This window comes from Triturus cristatus, chromosome 11 (assembly GCF_964204655.1).
Source record: "Triturus cristatus chromosome 11, aTriCri1.1, whole genome shotgun sequence".
Taxonomy (NCBI): domain Eukaryota; kingdom Metazoa; phylum Chordata; class Amphibia; order Caudata; family Salamandridae; genus Triturus; species Triturus cristatus.
In genome coordinates this window covers 1102954833-1102973325 of record NC_140594.1, presented here as the reverse complement: position 1 = coordinate 1102973325, position 18493 = coordinate 1102954833, and the positions used below count along the sequence as shown (strand labels likewise).

General features: G+C 42.7%; 1 protein-coding gene across 2 annotated transcripts in view; it reads left to right on the top strand.

The window, feature by feature from the left end:
* The window catches only part of THPO (thrombopoietin), a 248356-nt gene that overhangs the window by 77000 nt on the left and 152863 nt on the right, over window positions 1-18493 (top strand). For both annotated transcript variants that reach the window (XM_085635517.1, XM_085635516.1), the window contains exon 2: window positions 3752-3930. The gene's annotated coding sequence lies outside the window, so the exon portion shown is untranslated. The remainder of the gene's footprint in view (window positions 1-3751; window positions 3931-18493) is intronic.

The window sequence follows — 18493 nt, the reverse complement described above, 5'->3', positions numbered from 1 at the left end:
GTGTCTACAGAGGCTCTGACTGGGAGGTTACTGTGTGATCTGCATTTGTGGCAAGGGCAGCACCACCCCTAACAATCATTTGTGCCCACACAGCCCTGCTCTCCACTGATCCTTTGGGTCTGTTCCAATTACTGCTAGGAGTTGCAGCACAGGCTGACAGAATGTCTCTGTAGGAAGCATCCATACTCCATGTCTCTCTGACAGTCACGTGGGTGCCTAATCTTTCTCCAGACACTGTGTGGCAATGTCTTTCACATCCGATTTGAACATTGATATTGTGGTAACTGGGCAGCAGAGGCTCCTCCGCTAAGGTGGAGGAGCACCATCCCACTACTTCTCCTACTGAGCATTGCAAAAATTAAAAACAGACTGATAAAAAAATGTTCCTATCATTTTGTTTTTCCGTACTGAGGCAGTTTTGAGGGGCGGGGCAGGGCTGTTGTTACAGCCAGCAGGGGGAGGAGTGATATGGTTCACTTACGTTATGCGCACTTAGAATGTTCTCCACCTGGCTGTATTGCACAGCATGGGTGGAGAACATGCACAGGCTCGCAGTCCCTGTCCCTGTCTGAGTGGCGAACTACGGAGCTCAGACCAATCACAATGCTGCTATCAGCGTGGTGATTGGATAGGGGTGAATGGGAGCCCGTGTGCTTCTGTGCATCGTGGACAGAAGGATGGAGGAGAGGCGGCAGCCGGCATTCAGAAAGTAAGTCATCTTTTCTTTATTTTTTTTCAAACCCCCGCCACCGTTCACCAGCAGCGCCGCTGCAGAGTAACAACTGGCAATAAAGCTCTTAGAAGTAGCAAGCAGAAGCAAAATGCATTAAGTAAGTGGAATAGGTGAAGAAGCATGAGGTGTGGAGCAAACAAGGAAATAGGGTGTTGCTCCAATGGGTTTCCCCTCAGGGTGCTAGCCCGTTGGCATTGGTGGTGGGCAGGGCTCTTCTCTCCTCATTACCATAAAATGTACAGTTTTCAGTGGGATGATGTATGATTCTTATTATTTAGTTAAAAAAAATGTTTTGATTTTTTCACTCCATATATAACATGCTGAAGGCATTAGATCTACTGATTAAGTAACATCTGGGCAAGATTTATATCTTGGTGGTAAGCATTCTGCGTCGCAATCCTGACAGATGCAGATGGACCATAGGTACGTTGATGGCCAAGACTACTCCATCTCTGCTCCATCTCTGCAGTGATTAAACCGCTCTGAGGGCCATGTGGAGTAAAGGTGTACAGAGGCAGACCTGTAATTCTGCCCAGATGATTTACGTTGGCAGAATTAGAGGCCAGTTTTCACTGCCCGTCACCACCAGAAAAACCCTGGCAGTTAGGGGCAGTGAAACTGCTAAATAGTCCCATCACCATGGCAGTGGACTCCCATGCCGAGGGGGGCATTGTCTTTTTTATTTTCAAAAATAAAATCCAGTTTTGGGATTTTCTATTTGAAAATTTAAAAAAAAATTGTTTAGTGCAGGGATCCACCATGTTGATGGAGCCCTGTGTTAAATAGCGGAGTGCAATAACAGAAACTGTGGTGAATTTTCCTGACAATGCTAAATCTGCTAACCGGACCGTCTACCAGGGCGACGGAGTAATTCAGTCCATCGCCCTAGCTGATCAACATGTTGTCCGCCAGGAAATAAGTCAGGCCTATAATTGTGTTCTTCATTTCTTTCCAAATGCCACCTATGTATTAAATAAAACAACTCATCTAATGTAATCTTTCCAGAAGGTGAGACAATATCTCTGACTTTAATGTCCCAACGAGTGCTAACATGGACAACCACAACTGTTCAAAAGAAATTTGTTTCCCATTGATGTGCAAACTGCTGTGTCTAGCGACAAGCCTGGGGAACAAAAAGCAGGGCACCGATGTATGGAGTATAGAAAGAGAAAGCTTCATATTTGACCAAGCACAACTGCTCATGCAAATTCCCTACCCTTAGCCTGAATCGTGGACATCTATGGCTTTTCTTTGGCTCACCTAACCTACTCCATTGTGACCTATGCAATAGACAGCTTCCTCTTTTACCGGCACATGCATCAATGTAGGCTTTTGCAATTCCTTAACTGCGATTATTAAGGAATTGCAATTAAGGGATTGCAAAAGCATATGCATGTAGGAATCTCTATAAAATTAGCGATTCCCAAACATTCCTTAATTGCGACTCACAAATTGTGAGGCGTAATTAAGGAATGCCTTCCCATTCATTCCTATGGGCCTACAGGCACATAGGAATGAATGGGAGATTGCATGCGCAATTTGCGAGTACAAATAGGTACTCGCACATTGCGCATGCAATTTCAAGGGTGCAAAGGTATCAAAAGACACCCCTGAAAATGATCTATGCACACATGTTGCGCACACACATGCCCCAAGGGCATGGTCAAATGTCTGCGTCTCTTGAGGCTTGGTTTATGGCGCCATCTAGTGGACTTTTTCTGAAGTATTATTGTCACTTACAAGGCAGAGAGGAGACACCATGCGCGTGCACATCGCCTGTCCGTGCGCGCACATGGTTTGTCTCCCTTCGCGAACCAAACCAACAACCATAATCAAGGCAAAGCAGCGCATGCGCTGCGTTCGCTAGGCGAAACCTAAAAATGATACACTTTCTGACTTAACGGATATTCCATCTGCTTTACTACAAGTGCCATAGGATATAATGCTCTTGTATTGCTTAGTGACTGAGTAACCCATCGGCCAAAGTCTAGATCCGGTCCCTAATTCAGTGTCTGTACAGATATAGGTAAAGTGACAAAACGAGATAATAACGCATACCGTTGTGACAATAAAAGTATTTTATTAAAAGAATGAGCTCTACCTGCATAAAAAGACTAGAACATTGTATAAAGGAAAAACCTTAAAAAACAAATAAAACGATACAGCCAGAGTAGGCAATCAGTAGAAAAAGTAATCGTTTATTTTTCTCCGTTCTTCCTCATTACCATTTACCTGTGTTCTCTCAAGGGTCGGAGTTAAGATACACGTTATTATTGTAGTTGTTAAACCACTTTTTCTATTATGTTTACCACCATGAACAATCGCATAACCTGGATGATAAAAATGTCCAACTGCTGAATTAAAGAGGTCCATATTCTCTTTCTACCTTTTTTTATCAAAGCTCTGTCAGTTTCTCATTCGTTCTCATTAATTATACCGGCCGTGTATACAGTCTGGAAAGTGCGATAAAACATTTGAATGCATGTTTAAGAATAGTTCTGGACTGTTAGCTGGTGAGTCAAAGAGAAATAAAAGTGAACATTGCAAACATTAAAACAATAATATCTTCGACAACACCTCTCATATTAAAACAGCTAATCGAGTGGCTCAAACAAAGTAATGTACAAGTCAAATTGGGGTTAATTTAGCAATGATTAAACCTGTTATATAAAGAGAAACATTTTCCTAATTGTTGTGGCTATCTTGTTTAAAAATAATCTGTGAATAGAGGTTTGTTGTCTTGTTTGTTGTGTATACGTATAACCGTCAATACTCATATACAAATAAGTGGATGCTTCTGAGAAAGTATTGGGGCAGAATTTTTTTATTTCATACCATGCATGCAATATTGCTGTTTCCAGCATGGTCATTATGATACCACCATAAACTGCTCTATGACTATTGTTGTAATGTATACAAACACCATCCTGGTGGTTGCTTTGTTCTTACTGCACGTGTCAGTCATTTATTCCCTTTATGAGGCGTCAGCTTTTTAAAGACTTTTCTCTCTCTTTACAGGTCTCACTCAATAGAGCCTATCTCTCTGCTGTTTTCTTTAGCATCTTTGTTAGTGGATTCCACATGCATCAGCATTGCCTCCTCTTTCAGTTCCTGTGTCCACTGTCAAGGAGTTGGTCAATTTAAGAGAACAGAAGACTTCACTGGAGGCCATCGTGCCTACTGCGGGTAATGGAAAGGTGAGTTAAAGTGAGCTGCAGATATATTCCATAAACAGCATGGTCAGTGGGCTAAACCAGCCATTCAGCATTGGTTTCTATTCTTCTTTAAAGTTTCCAACTTTAATGAATTAAATTCTTATGGTGGAAGTTTTTAGGGAAAAACTGTTAATGTGATTCTGAGATATTGGGGAACCAAACAGGTGCCTCTATCTTACTTTCAAGTTTGCAAGAGTGACCCCAATATTTTGCGTAGCATTTGGTACCAGTCTTTTGCCCACGGTGGGCGTGGTTTAGTTGCTGGCATTGCCATCACAAAGGACCTGAGGACCCAGAGCAAATCTTGTGACAATGCGCTATATACATGCCATTCTAAGACGTGTCATGTGTGATGTGACTAAAGGCCACTCCTACAATAACTAATTGAATCTAGCAAGCGGAATAATGGCGGACAACTCTAAACAATGAGAAGATTGTTATTTAGAAAGGAAATCGATTGAAATATTCAAGTCTTGTGTCATTATCCACAGTTACACAGTTGCCTATATTTAGGCCTCCTTCCAACAAGCCAAAACAATGTCTAAGCTAATGGTCAACAAAATAACCTCTAAACTGGGAACAATACTAGCATTTAAATTTAACTGCATGCATATTAACTGGAAGGGCCAAATACATGAATGATTGGTGTGAGAACAATTCTGACCAAGGACAAGTTGCTCACAAGACAAAGTATACTGAAGTCATGTAATGAACTTGAACATAATTGGGAAACCCTTAATCTCCAGTAGTGAATAGGAGTGCCAACATATACCATAACGTATAGTTAAATCTCATTGGGAGCAAGAGAGTGAGAAACACATAATGCTGCCACAATCAAAGACTGGGAGATCTGACTCTGAAAGGTGATAGAAGGACTAGAATAGCTGTTTGCAAATTGACTGGAACAGGGTTGAGACTTGGAAGAAAGACTTCAATAGAAAAGGACTGTGACCACGATGTAGAATAGACTGAAAAGGGACTTGAGCAAAAAAGGACTGGGTTTAGAAATCCTAACATAGTCACTCTGAACTAACCCTGAAGTCAGTAGTGACTCTGGATGTGGTTCAAGAAAGTTCACCAGCGAATTGCAAAAAACAGTTTAGATTTATAATATCATGATGTTTGTTCAAAATCATGCACTATTTCCAGCTGATGAAAAGGCACTGGATAGTAAGACACCGCCACAGTGCCATAATTGGTTTTCACTTTTCATAATTGGGGAAATTGCAACAGAATAGAAGAGCTATCTTATCCAAAAATTGACATGATAGAATAGATATAATGAGAAAGAGTCAACCTCTCTATAAGCTCATTAAAGGTCTGATGACTCCTAGCAATTCAGGAGAAATGGAACTCCTTTGATTCATCAAGTAACATTCAAGCTAACAAAGTGGGATTTCCCATATTTTACAGCTTATTGCCAGTCTTCAAAGACTCAAAGGCGTTATCTCTCTTGACCAACTCTCCTCAGAAAACAAAAGAGTATTAAGGATTTTGTGGCAAAACAAAATCCATGTGATCGTCAATTCTTATTCCATTTGTTTGGTCATCATCCATAACAAACAGTATTCCTACTTGTGACTGTTTCTGGCACATTGAGTTGGACAGATTAAATAAATATTTGCTTCCTGAGGAAGTTGCAGATGTTGTAGCTTGTAGCTTTCAGATAAAACAAATTGGTGGTTTATTTTCTATGTCACTTGTAATGAGGCAGACGGGATATCCTCACGTCTGTGACAAAGTCACCCGATTGCCAAACTCTAAATCAGGCCCAACGTGTTTTTAAAGAGTTTCACATATCCTGCATGAGTTGCTGAAGGGACAACAGATAATTTACAACTAGAATCAAAGTACTTCTGAAAGACATATTCAGGTGGACAAAACATCCTGCCCAAAAGCGAACACTGCCCTGGTCAGCCTGGGGAAAAATATAATTTATGACTGAAAATGGCCCTTTTGTAGGCAACATTTTGATTGTTTGTTGACAATGACCCCAATCCAAAAGCCTGTGTTGTGGCAGAGCTGCAACTAATGAGTAACAACGAATAAACAGTGTATATCCTTGCTTTCATAGCCCTTTTTCTGTTTCTAGTTTCCCACTGCATTGTAGTTACAGATTTCATTTCACAGTTCATGTTACATCAGGATTGAGGGATATAATGTCCCCTTGCAATATGGCCATTGAAGGTATTCTTGTACTAACATCTTTGAAGTTATTCCTGTACTAACGTTCCCATACATATTTCTTCAGTGTACTTCCTAATACATATTTCACTCTGATTGGAGCACATCATAGGAGTGTAACTGTATAGATGCAAGAAGAAAAATGCTCATACAACATATTGCTTCAGTTCCTGTTCAAATAACAGTCTGTGCTACAAGTGATCACCTCCCACAGTGCCTCACCATGTTGGCGCCCAACACACATCAACGTGTGCTTCAAAGTGTAGCGTTCTCCTTGTGTATCGCGCCCTGTGCAACCCTAGTACACTGCACCCTGTGTCTCCTGCAGCACATAAACATGTACCCCATAATGCACATATTCCTGTGCCTCCAAATTGTGCAACACTAAACTTACTCCATTTCTTCTAGGGTGGGGATCTATTCAATCTTTCAGTGCCTTTAATAGGGCACTGGGCAGCTATTGAGGCTTTCAAGGATACAAAGAAGGGGGTGTTTGATTTACAGCCACAAGCTGCAAGAATTGAGAATCATAACCCGTTGATACATTCTCCTCTTCCACTTTGGAATTGGTTCTCCAAGCCTTGCAGAAGTCCTTTTTTGAATGCTTGGAGAGAATCCCTCTGATTCTGTGTCAACTTGTGTGCTATTTTAAATGCACTGTTAGTTCACACGCCATACCTCACCTACTACCAGAGAAAGGTCAGCGAATAAGGTTCTGTGCTGCATTGGATAAGCAGTGCACCTTGTCTCTGCATGTGCTAAATGCCTCAAAATCAATTTAGTTGTGCGTTAAACACACATAGAAGACAGACATCACTACATTTCCCCACCCAGTACTACACCGTAAAATGCATTGCAAGCAGTATGTCCCACTTCAGCACTAAAGTAACTTTGGTGCCGAACTGGAAATAAAAAAGAGCTCATGACCGAGGTATATACATGGCACCAACAAGTGTTCACTACTTATACTTAGGTATTCATAGTATTGCATTAATACTGTCCAGACCGACTGTGCACTTGTTTTTTGCACTGCATGGTAAAGTTAGGTGAGGCGACGCGGGAACAATAGGTGATGCACCAGAATACGATTGCACCACCATCTTGTTAGTCTCCATTGTAGAAACGTTTGCACTGCTGCCTTGCTATTTCCTCTTGTACAAAAGAAATTCTGTAGTGCACTGTGGGGGCTGGATCATCAGCATCACGGTCGGACGTGGAACAGAAACCAGCCCTGGCAATTCTGCTCTGCCGGCCCTCGTGGGGGAGGATTGTGGGTGGTAGTGAGAGACTCCATGGTGGGTGCTAGTGTCAAGCACCGCTGCCGCTTTTGTTACAGGGGCCAATATTGCACCACTGCTGCAAAACCGCCCCCCAGTAACAAAACTGGCACACACAGGTCAAAAAATCCCCCCACCCTTACCGTCCACCGAGAAAACGCCCAGTGCCCACTACGGCCAGTCCAGCTCTGATCAGCATCAAAATATACTACCCAACAACTCCCCCAGTACAGACAGAGCCCCATGGTTGCCCCCTGCCTTTCTCCTGCAGCGCAAGCTCCTCACCAGAATCCAGGGCAGAGTGACAATGCATCCAGGAATATATTTACGTCCAAAGGTCCTATTTCGTTCTCATTTAGAGTCCAACAATGCTCTTTCCAGGTTGTTCCCTAAACCATCATGAGGACACGCTAACACATTTTCTGGATGTGGATTGAGGAATATAGCATATATTTGGCATAAAAAGACCACCTGATTATTTCTGACCTTTGACCATGTCCAGAGAGGTAGGAAGCAGACCCTGGTCACCTTCAGGAAATGAACAGACTTTGTTAATAATAAGGGCCACAAAACAGTAATAGGTACAGTGAAGTACTGGGTTTTTCAGAACCCAGCGGTGCCAGGGAACACACCCTAAGACTTCGAGTCCTTCCTGTTTCAGACCCACAGAAACACAGAGTCTTCTTGGTGAAGTCAAAGATCGTGTTTATTGGCTGCAGCCAGTAACAGGTATCCTAGAAGTACAACACGGTGTACTCAGGAGACTGCTCAACCTTACAAAGCCAGCCTTCTCTTTTATACAAAATATTATGCTTTAGGCAATCATTCCTTATTTTACAGTTGACCATTCACATATTTTCACTACAAAGAAAAAGCAGAGTCATGATGACAAGCCCATATTTCAGTTTGTCCAGCCCTCAATCAATTACCCGGCAAGGCTCAGTACTTTCATCAGATATCGACGGACCCCCAATAAAAACGGGCACCTCCTCCTCGTAAAGCAAGTCATAAAGAAAGGAACAGGGACAGGTGTGTGTAAGATTGGGCATGGTTTGTGTGTGATGAAAGGTTTTATGATATGTTGTGCCTTGATACTAATCTCATTCGGCCACTGGGAAAGGAACTGGCCGAACAGGTTTGGCTTCAGGCAGTGGAGTCAGCTTGCCCAGGTCACAGAGGAGTCAGCAAAGGAAAACGTGTCCTTCAGACTCGTTTCTGGCCTTAGTCATTGGCCTATGTGAGGGCAATCACAAAATGGCTGCCGTTTAAATAGAACCCGAGGGTTCAGGACGGAAACAGTGACTTTAGGGTGATTTCGTCACCCGAATATGAATACAATGCTTGTGCATAGTATTGTAATCATTCTCGGTCTGCTGATACCAAAATCGTTATGATACGACGATATTTATAACACGGGTCCAGAATATTCAGTACCACAACAGTAAGGACATCGAGTCAGGGTCGTTTATCCTTGGACAATTGTCACCCTTAGACAGAAGGATGGGATTTCCCTTATGGGATACTTCTAAATTGAAATGCATCCTATGGGGAACTCCCATTCAGCCACGGCTGGTGCAGGTAAGAGCGGGGTGAGCCGGGGGTAGGGGTGGAATTTCGACTAACGATGACGAGGGAAATTTAATTATTTATTTCATGACCCCAAAATTACTCAAAATGCATCTCACACCCAAAATTGCCTGAACTGTGAGTAAAAATTCAGCTCGAAAATGTCATTTCAAGTTGCTTTCTCCTTGCTGGAGTTCAAAACACTGTAACGGTGCAACAATGTCTAAACTGGGGATCGTTTAGTAAGGGCAGTTAAATAAGTAGTATACATCATAAGAACCGGGAGAAATAAAAGGAGACCACAACGGGAAATTGGAGGTAAGGTTATTGTTATTGTAGGTAGTTATAACAGCACTACTATACAATCAAAGCGTATTGTGACCATAACACACAAGTGGGCACTGGGCGTGCTAGTGACAAGTGACGGCGCAGTGATACAAGGTGAAAGAGAAACAGCGTGAACGGCGATAGAATATAACAATGTGGTCAATAAAACGACAAACATATACAATAAGTGGTTATAAATTGGATAAATTCAATTGATCACTACAGCGCCAAAGTTCTTTGCTGGGGAGTCGACGACGTTTCAACCTGATTGATTTCAGGTCATCATTAGGACATATGGTCACTTGTTTTCAACTATAGTGCTGAGGACCACAATAAATAAATTCAATGGGGCAGCCAAGCGTCCGACCGTAGAGGAGAGGTCGTCTCCAGGGTATTTCGAGAATAAAGCGAGAAGGCAGTGCGGTATTCAATCACAGAGCCACTGTGAGATAGGAGATGGGAGCGCGAAGGTAAGAGGAGATCCGGTTGGATCCAGGAGGTATCCGTGTACAGGGTCAAGTCTGGCCAATCCAAATTCTTGCATCAACTAGTACTGTAAAGAGTCTCAATTGATGTCACAACTTCACGTTTGAATCCTTTCCCGGGTGTCACTCACATTTGGATTTGTAGTTTTTTGAAAAACAATTACCTGAACAGTCCTCTTGGGAAATCGATCTTCCAGAAATACTTGTTGACTGCCCTCATTAAAGGAGCTGTCTCCTGAGTTCAAAACACTGCTGTTCGTATTCAAATTAGGGATGGGCGATAAATACGGCTCCCCTAGCAGAGTTTGCGAAGTTTTGTCCACTCCACGTTATGCTGTGTTCTGGCAAAACTCGCCAACGGCAATTTGGTGAGCACAAGCGAGAACTGGCATCCTCTAGCACCATTTTCGGGTCCTAGGACGGCACCTGCCGAGATTTTCTCTGCTTGGGCGGTCGCCATCGTTCGCAGTGAGAAAACTGGAGCTCGAGTAGAGAATCTACTCTAGCAGCAGCAAAGAAGCTGCGCCCTCTGGCGTGCCAATGGTGCTGTTTGCACTTATTTTGCAGCATGAATCAAGCTCCTGGTGCTACAAATCTGTGTGCTGTGATCATTCCATCAACTCGCAGGACTATGAGGATCTTTCAGAGTTTCCATGTAACTCCGCAGAATTCTGCAGAGTGAAACTCTGCAAGTTCCGCCCATCCCTAATTCAAATGTGGATTTTTCTGCTCAAAATTTACTTGAAAGGCTCGCTCGAATAAAAAATCTCCCTGAAATGCACCTCACGTTACACAACTACACAATTGGTTTAACTTCTGTTAAAATGTCTCCCTTGAAATGACATGATATGGTAATTTCACACATATTTTGTCACACAAAATTACGCCATTTACCCCAGTATAATTAAAATCTCACCCAGGCCTAGCACATATATCCCAGCTGAAATGTACTAAAAGGACTAGAAATAAAATGCAATACCCCATGAGAAGCCCCAGGGAAGGGTAACAGTTTGGATCGTTGCCCGTAAAAGAGTAATTACCTTCAGTAGTATATCAAAAAATCTCAACTGTTTTAATGAAAATGAACCATAAATGTTTGCAGCCGGCATATTTCAAGGCATAGATTATGGACACGCGGTATCAGATTTGGAGTCAAGTTTCAGCATTTAACAACATGCTATTGTTGTCACATTTCAAAGCAATCCCATTTAAAGTCTGGGTGACCACTTTTATAATTATTAACAACAGAATACTGAACTTTGTGAACTAAAGGAATGTGGAAACCTTTGAAGAATATTTGGCACAACCATTTACACGAACTAAAATCATGCACAACATCTCTGTAAACCACATCAAAGTACAGGGTCGCAGGCAAGGATAATGTGGCCCGGAAGTGGGAGTAGAAAGATGTAGGAAAGGTTAAAGGTGCAACCCCAAATGGTCATAAATTTGCTGCGGTGGAATTACTGTCGTGTCTACAGCAAATGACTTGCTCTCTTCAAGCTCACCAAATATTCCTGGAGAACTTCTGGGAAGGTGAAACTGTGCAGGGGATACATTTCTAAACGGGAACATGCAAAACACGAATTACTTTGTTTCTTTTATAAACAGCGATTATCTGAGAACTGCAACTGTTACAATAGTTGATCTATCAGTATTCCATCCCTGCCTGGTTTTTCTGATATTGACACCGCAGTTAGGGTTGCCACCTTTACAGGAGAAAACTTCTGGCCATCTATTCACGTTTTAAGATTCTGCAAAGACCCGGACGTGATTCTTAAATAGACCTTTATATTACATCGCCTGTTTTCTTTTTTTACATCGTATTATTGTCTTTGTTTTCTTTAATCCTTATTCTGGGGTCATTGGCGCAGCCTTAAAATAAATTTTCGAGGGTTTTCAAGGGTTTTATTTTAACATTTACAGTTTAAAGTATGTACTGATAGGATGAAAAATACTGGCTGAACGTAAACCTTGTTTATGTTCATGAAATGGGAAACGATTGGCCAGATTGGCAGGTGCTTTGCCATATATATATTTCCTGATCACGCATTGCGCCCTGTTTTTGACAGATTCCGCAAATGGCAACAGATGGTGTTTGCACTGCAGGGAAAAAAGACCAAATTTCTCAAGACCATGTATTATTCAGATGTCTCGATTTAAGTCTATCCACCAGGCACTAAGATCTATTCAGATAGAACGCTGCTCAGTAGAAGGCTTAGTTAAGACCACTGCCTGAATCTCAGGGCCGGACTGGCCGTAGCGGGCACCGTGCGTTTTACTGGTGGGCTGGAAGGGTGCGGTTTTGAAGCAGTGCTGAAATATCGGCCCCTGCAACAAACGCGGCAGCGGAGCAGTGGGAGGGGTGCTTCACACTAGCACCCGATACCCCCCCACCCCCCAAACTCCAAACCAGTCAAGCTGATTGCCAGGGCTGGTTTCTGTTCCAGTTTCAGCTGTGCTGAATCTCCGCAGGCAAGAGGGCAGTTACAAGCAGGGATCGAATTCTGGACAGATGTTGATGTGATGTGTATTCAATTGAATAAGACAAGTTGTGGGTTCAACAGCAGTAGACTTGACCTATAGTTCGTTTCATGATTCACTTTCTCCATTACTTTTAAAAGTTCCTGGAACTTTTTTTGCACCTTTAGTTGGGAAGATAGAAACAGTAAATCTATACTGCCCTATATATATTTTTTTTAATGACAGTTCATCATTTGTGCCTTTAATTCACTCTGCGCCTTTGGAATGAAAATGTTATTGATTAAGTAAAGTAAGAGTAATCCCTAAAGCTGTCAACATTTAGTGTCTGCGGGGATGCCATTACAGCCACACCACTCTATTTTTTGTTTTTAAAGTAGGTCCTCAATTTCTGGCTCATCGTTTTTGGAGGTGTCTCCAAAACCATGTTTCGATTATTGTTAAGAACATTTAACCGATTTCAAACTCCTTTAGTCTTTCCAATCTCTATGATCTGACCAGACAAATGCTAAGAAGAATGCTAGATAGAGCACTTAGGCCTTCATAACATGAAGCCTTCATTACAAATTTCTCATAAATCCTGATTGAAGGTATACCCAAGCATGCACAAAACAAATTCAGGTTGACAGAAATCAAGCAACATAGATTATTTTAATGCACCGAAAAAAACTAAATTTACAAAACCAAAGAATAAGCATGACTCTGCTACAGTTAACTGCAGCCCTAAACATAGCCAAATACATTTAACTGCTCTGACCATATCTAAAAGGGATTTAGAACCAGAGGGAGAAGGAAGGATGGATGGGAAGTACGATCTGGTGGGTCCTATGAAATACAGAATTTACCGTAGGAACAAACTGAGGGCCAAGTCTCAAAACAATACAACCCTCAAACAACATACGGTAAGGATGATTATAAAATCAATGATTAAAGCTCACCTAATCTTCTGGCAGGTACAATGGCCACCAAAAAGACTACCCTCAAAGACAAATATTTCAGAGAGACCTCAGTCAAAGGTTCAAAAGGAGGTCCCTAAGAGTTCTTAACACCAACAGAAGGTCTCCGGAAGGAAAGGCATTTCTTACCTTGGGTATCAATAAGTCAAAACCCTTATAAAGTGTAGGATCCCACTTCTCAGCCTCAGAAAGAGCACTACAAGGGGAACGAATAGCCTTGACTGCTGCCCACTCCACTTTCGGAGAATAAAAGAGCCAACCTTTGTCAAACCCATCTGTATGAAAACAGTAAAATGATCTCCGGATAGCAATGGCCTGGAGAGACATTTTCTAATGCACAATATCCTGGTAGCCTGTATGGAATTTAAAATAGTAAGATGCATACCTAACATCCTAGGCCCTTCCCTTTCATTCTGCAAGCCACTAAATTCAAGTCTGTTCGGCAATTGACAAGTCAGCGAAAATATATCTGCTGAATGAGGGTCCCAGAACCTGGAGAAATGCATGGGGAGAAGAGTGTTGAACTGTCCACAAAGAGATCTACAGTGGAATTCTTGAATTTCTGACAAATCAATTTGAACACCTCCCTCGTGATCCCTGATTCTGGTAAGAGGAAAACACCCTGCTCAGAGTATCTGCTTTTGTATTGTTCTGAAGATGGATTGCTCTCAGAGATAACAGCCTCCTCTCTATCCAGTCCATTGGCTGTTGTATCAGCCGATTTAAAGACCTTAAGCCTGTAACAAACTGTTTAAATGTATTATTGCAACTGAATTATCTTTTTTTTAATTATCCGTTCTTAGAAAAACATTCTTCCGAAAAATATTAGACTAAAATCTTTGGAGAGCCATGCCATCTGGTCTGAGTTTCTTCCATTTGAAAACATGACTGCTCTCATGAAACATCTAAAGATCAAGTGCTGAGTATGGACCCAGAACTGCTCCCCAGTCCTTGCTCCTAGCATCGCTTGTTATCATCACTGACTGTTGCCAGCAAAGGATAACTCTCTTTTCCAGATTGGCAGGAATCAACCATCACTCAAGTTGAGCCCTCAGAGATTCTGCTTCTCGGTTAAGGAACTTGAAATGTTTGGAAGTCAAAAGTCAGTGTTGAAGAATGTGGAGTGCAAGCAAGAAGCCCCAAGTGTCTCCTGGTGGGAGGAATCGCAAACAAAGAAGTTGCCTAGAAAAGAAATACCGAAACACCTTTCAGTATCGCAAATGATGAATTATGAAACAGAGACCATCCTTTGAAGGGTAGACACCAGGGAGCACTTCCCATGTCTCCCTGCACTCGCAATAATTCCCTGACTGATGCTTGATTCCTGCCCAAAAGCATTGTCAATCTGTGAGTCAGCGTGAGTTTCCTCTCTTTGGGAAGAAGCTAAGACCCAAATATGTCCATATCCAAGCTCCAAGGTATAGTAGACTCTGAGAAAGATTCAGCTTTGACTTCTTAAGATTGATTAGAAAACCAAACATCCTTGAGGTCTGTATTAACTTCACAATGTCTTACATCAATTTCAGAGCAGAATTGATCACCATTAGAAGATCTTATAGATAAGGATTAATCTGAATCTTCATCTTGTGCAGAATGGCAATTACCTGAACCAAAGTCACAGTAAACACCCTTGGGGAAGCTTTTATCCTAAAAGGTAGAACTTGAAACTACCAATGGCTGTTGCCCACAGCAAATGTCAGATACTGCTGATGGTCTGAGGAAATAGGAATGCGTAGGTAGGCATCCTGGAGATCCAGGGAAGCCAGTAAATTTCCTAGTTGAACCATTAGGAAGATTTGAATCAAGGTTATCTTTAAATGTCCTGAGAAAAAGATTCCGATTCTTGAGATTACCAACTCTGGGACCTTTCGGAATCTTGAACAGACACAATAGCTTTCCTTTGGAGTAGCAAAGCAATCTTCTCTTGTAAAGCCTGGAGAACTAGGAAGGTGTTACCAGAAAACAATTCTGCGAAGGAAGAAACTGAAATTCTAGGGCGTAACCTAAGAAGACCACCAGAAGAATCCAGTTGTCACTGACTAGGATCTGCCAAGTACTGGTAAATAGAGATATCTCCCCCCGAACAACCTGAGGAACACTGATTGCTTTTAGGACCTGGAGAATTCTTTGAATTTCTCCCTACAGACTTGGGTTGAATCTGATTCTTGTAGAAAGAGGAATTTAATTTCTTCCCTCTAGGCTGACCGTAGGGCTTTCTCTTCCTTGAAGAAGATTTTGTGGCAGGGAGAGTATGCTTTCATCGTCTAATTTCTCACCAAAGAGCTTATCAACTGAAAAAGGCATATGCAGTTGGCTTCCATCCTCTTCTGATACAAGTGTCTCCTAGCTGTTACAATGCCACTTGCACTCATAGCTGATGCCTTTAGATTGACAAAGGTAATATCTATTCAGCCTATTCCTCCGTAGCTGCCAATAAATGAGCACAATCCTCTCCTTCCTGGAAGTGCAGTAGCAAGAGCCTGACAATCCTTTACCAGTGTCTGAGAAGTATAAACTAATTAACGCAAGCTTACAATCCTAGATTCAGGCCTCTTCAATGACACCTCAAACGTTTTATTTGCAAGGTCTGGGATCAACATCTCATCCGACATAAACTTGGTTGACTGGCCTGTCAGGTTAGTAAGTAAAGGGTCTGTAGAGAGTTTCCGAGGAAGCTCCAGTTCTCCTTTAGCTAAAGGATAAAGACTTCCCATGAATCTGGGGACAAAAGTATTTTCTGGATCCCTCCACGCTCTCTTTCAGAGACAATACACTGTAGAATACACAGAAAACCTGGGAAAGACTAGATTGGTAAACTGCCTGACACAGTCACCACTTGTAGAGGGATAAACATCATCCAAAGGTCGATGTAAATTAGTGGGGAATAAAGAGACCAGTCCCTTTGAATCTTCCATTTGGATGTATTTCCCTCTCAGAGCTCCAGTCTCGAATTCATCAGTATCAGATCAAGAGGTAGAGACTGATGATGGAGAAGAACAGGAGAGCTGGTAAGAATCACTTCTAGAAAGAGATAAACAACCACTTCCCTCTTACTGATTGTTGAAGGCATCCCAAATAGACCTGATTATCATCTAGAGTTGTTTATCAGACATATTGTGGGAACCCCTAAAAGAACCCTTCTTGAACAGGGTACTCATTGGATCAGATGCATCTACCCCTAGAGGAAGGAGGGGACAGGTTCCTGTGCTTCTCAAAGTGTTTTTCCATTATGAACACTAACACGCGAAGAGAGAGGCAAAATATATACCCTTTGAAGGACCCCTGATTAAAAAGGAAAAATGAAATCAAGCCCATAAGCAATAAGGAGTGCAGCCTATTTCTTTTTGCTAACTCACAAACTCTTTCTGCAACACAAAGGCACCGACAAAGTATGACATTTAGTGCCAGAGTAAGTAGTCGCGACGGACTTTGGAGGGGAGGGCAGGGGACTCGTCAGAGTGACTATCTCCTTTCTGGCCTTCTTACATTTTAACTAGAAGGAATGGGGCCCTTGCAATACTGGGATGACCCTTCCAGCTTGGCAAACCAGCAGTGCTGGAATTGCTTTAACCCCAAGGTGGTTTCTTTATATGTGTATCATTGTGTGGTGTATATCCTGCGATAGCCATTACATATACTGGTTAAATATACTGTTTTACTGTTTTAGTAGCGTTACTTAAACACTCTCAACATTTCTGCACTTGGGCTTACTTAAGATGTGTTCTAGTCTTCTCTTATAAAGTTCATTTATCAGTGCCAGGTTCAGGTTTAGCTTTGTGGTGATAGAAGTTCCTAGAGGGGAACAATCCTCAAAATGAACAATACGTAGAGGGTAAGGAGGGTTGTATGTCTGTATGAGTAATTACACTAATGATGTAAACACCACTTAACAATTTACTTTTTTATTTAATTAATTTCATAGCGCTAGTTCTCCTATTGTAGGGTGTCAGAGCGCTTTATAGTACACAAACATATTCTACAGAGATAATGAATCAGACAAGTGTGTAAATCAGTGTATATGAATTGAATTGTATATTGATAAATTGGATTGTATTTTATGATATTTCTTGGATACTTTTATTGTATATTTATAGTATGCTTTTATGGTTTTAACTAACCGAATAAAGTGAATTTGACTGACTGTATATGGGGTTTTTACAAAGGCAATGAGTGGTAGGGGGTATAGGAGCCATATATCATCCATAACTGGTAGACATTATGGTGCCGATTACGATCCGGCAAAAACCGGGTACGAACCGTCGGTCGGAGTGTTTTCTCCGTCCGACTCGTACCCAGTCGTAAAACTTCACAAACATGGAATTACGATTCGCACGGAAACACCATTTCCGTACGAATCGTAAAAAACACCGACCGACGAAAATATACATACGAATGTGCTCCGGGAATGCTGCGACGTGACGTCGGGACGCTGTCAGGCAGCGTTTCACGACCCAGGAACCACGATTCGAACCGACAGCAGTCCGGACGGCAATATTTTCACGGCACCAAAAAAGTGCCGGAAAAGCGAAGTACGTCGCGAAACGACCAGAGTAGGTGGCCCGGTACGCGCCGTACCCCCCCAGCCCCCGTACGTACGTGCCGACCCCCCCCCCAGCCCCCGTACGTTCGAGTCGTACCCCCCCCAGCCCCCGTACGTTCGAGTCGTACCCCCCAGCCCCCGTATGTTCGAGTCGTACCCCCCACAGCCCCCGTATGTTCGAGTTGTACCCCCCCAGCCCCCGTACGTTCGAGTCGTACCCCCCCGTGTATGTACACCCGTGTACGTGTCGAACCCCCCCGTGTATGTACACCCGTGTACGTGTCGAACCCCCCCGTGTATGTACACCCGTGTACGTGTCGAACCCCCCGTGTATGTACACCCGTGAATGTGTCGTACCCCCGTGTATGTACACCCGTGGGGTACGACACGTACACGGGTGTACATACACGGGGGTACGACACGTACACGGGTGTACATACATGGGGGTACGACACGTACACGGGTGTACATACACGGGTGGGGGTACGACTCGAACGTACATGGGTGTACATACACGGGGGGTACGGCACGTACACGGGTGTACATACACGGGGGTACGACACGTACACGGGTGTACATACACGGGTGGGGGTACGACACGTACACGGGTGTACATACACGGGTGGGGGTACGACTTGAACGTACACGGGTGTACATACACGGGAGGTACGACACGTATATGGGTGTACATACACGGGGGTACGACACGTACACGGGTGTACATACACG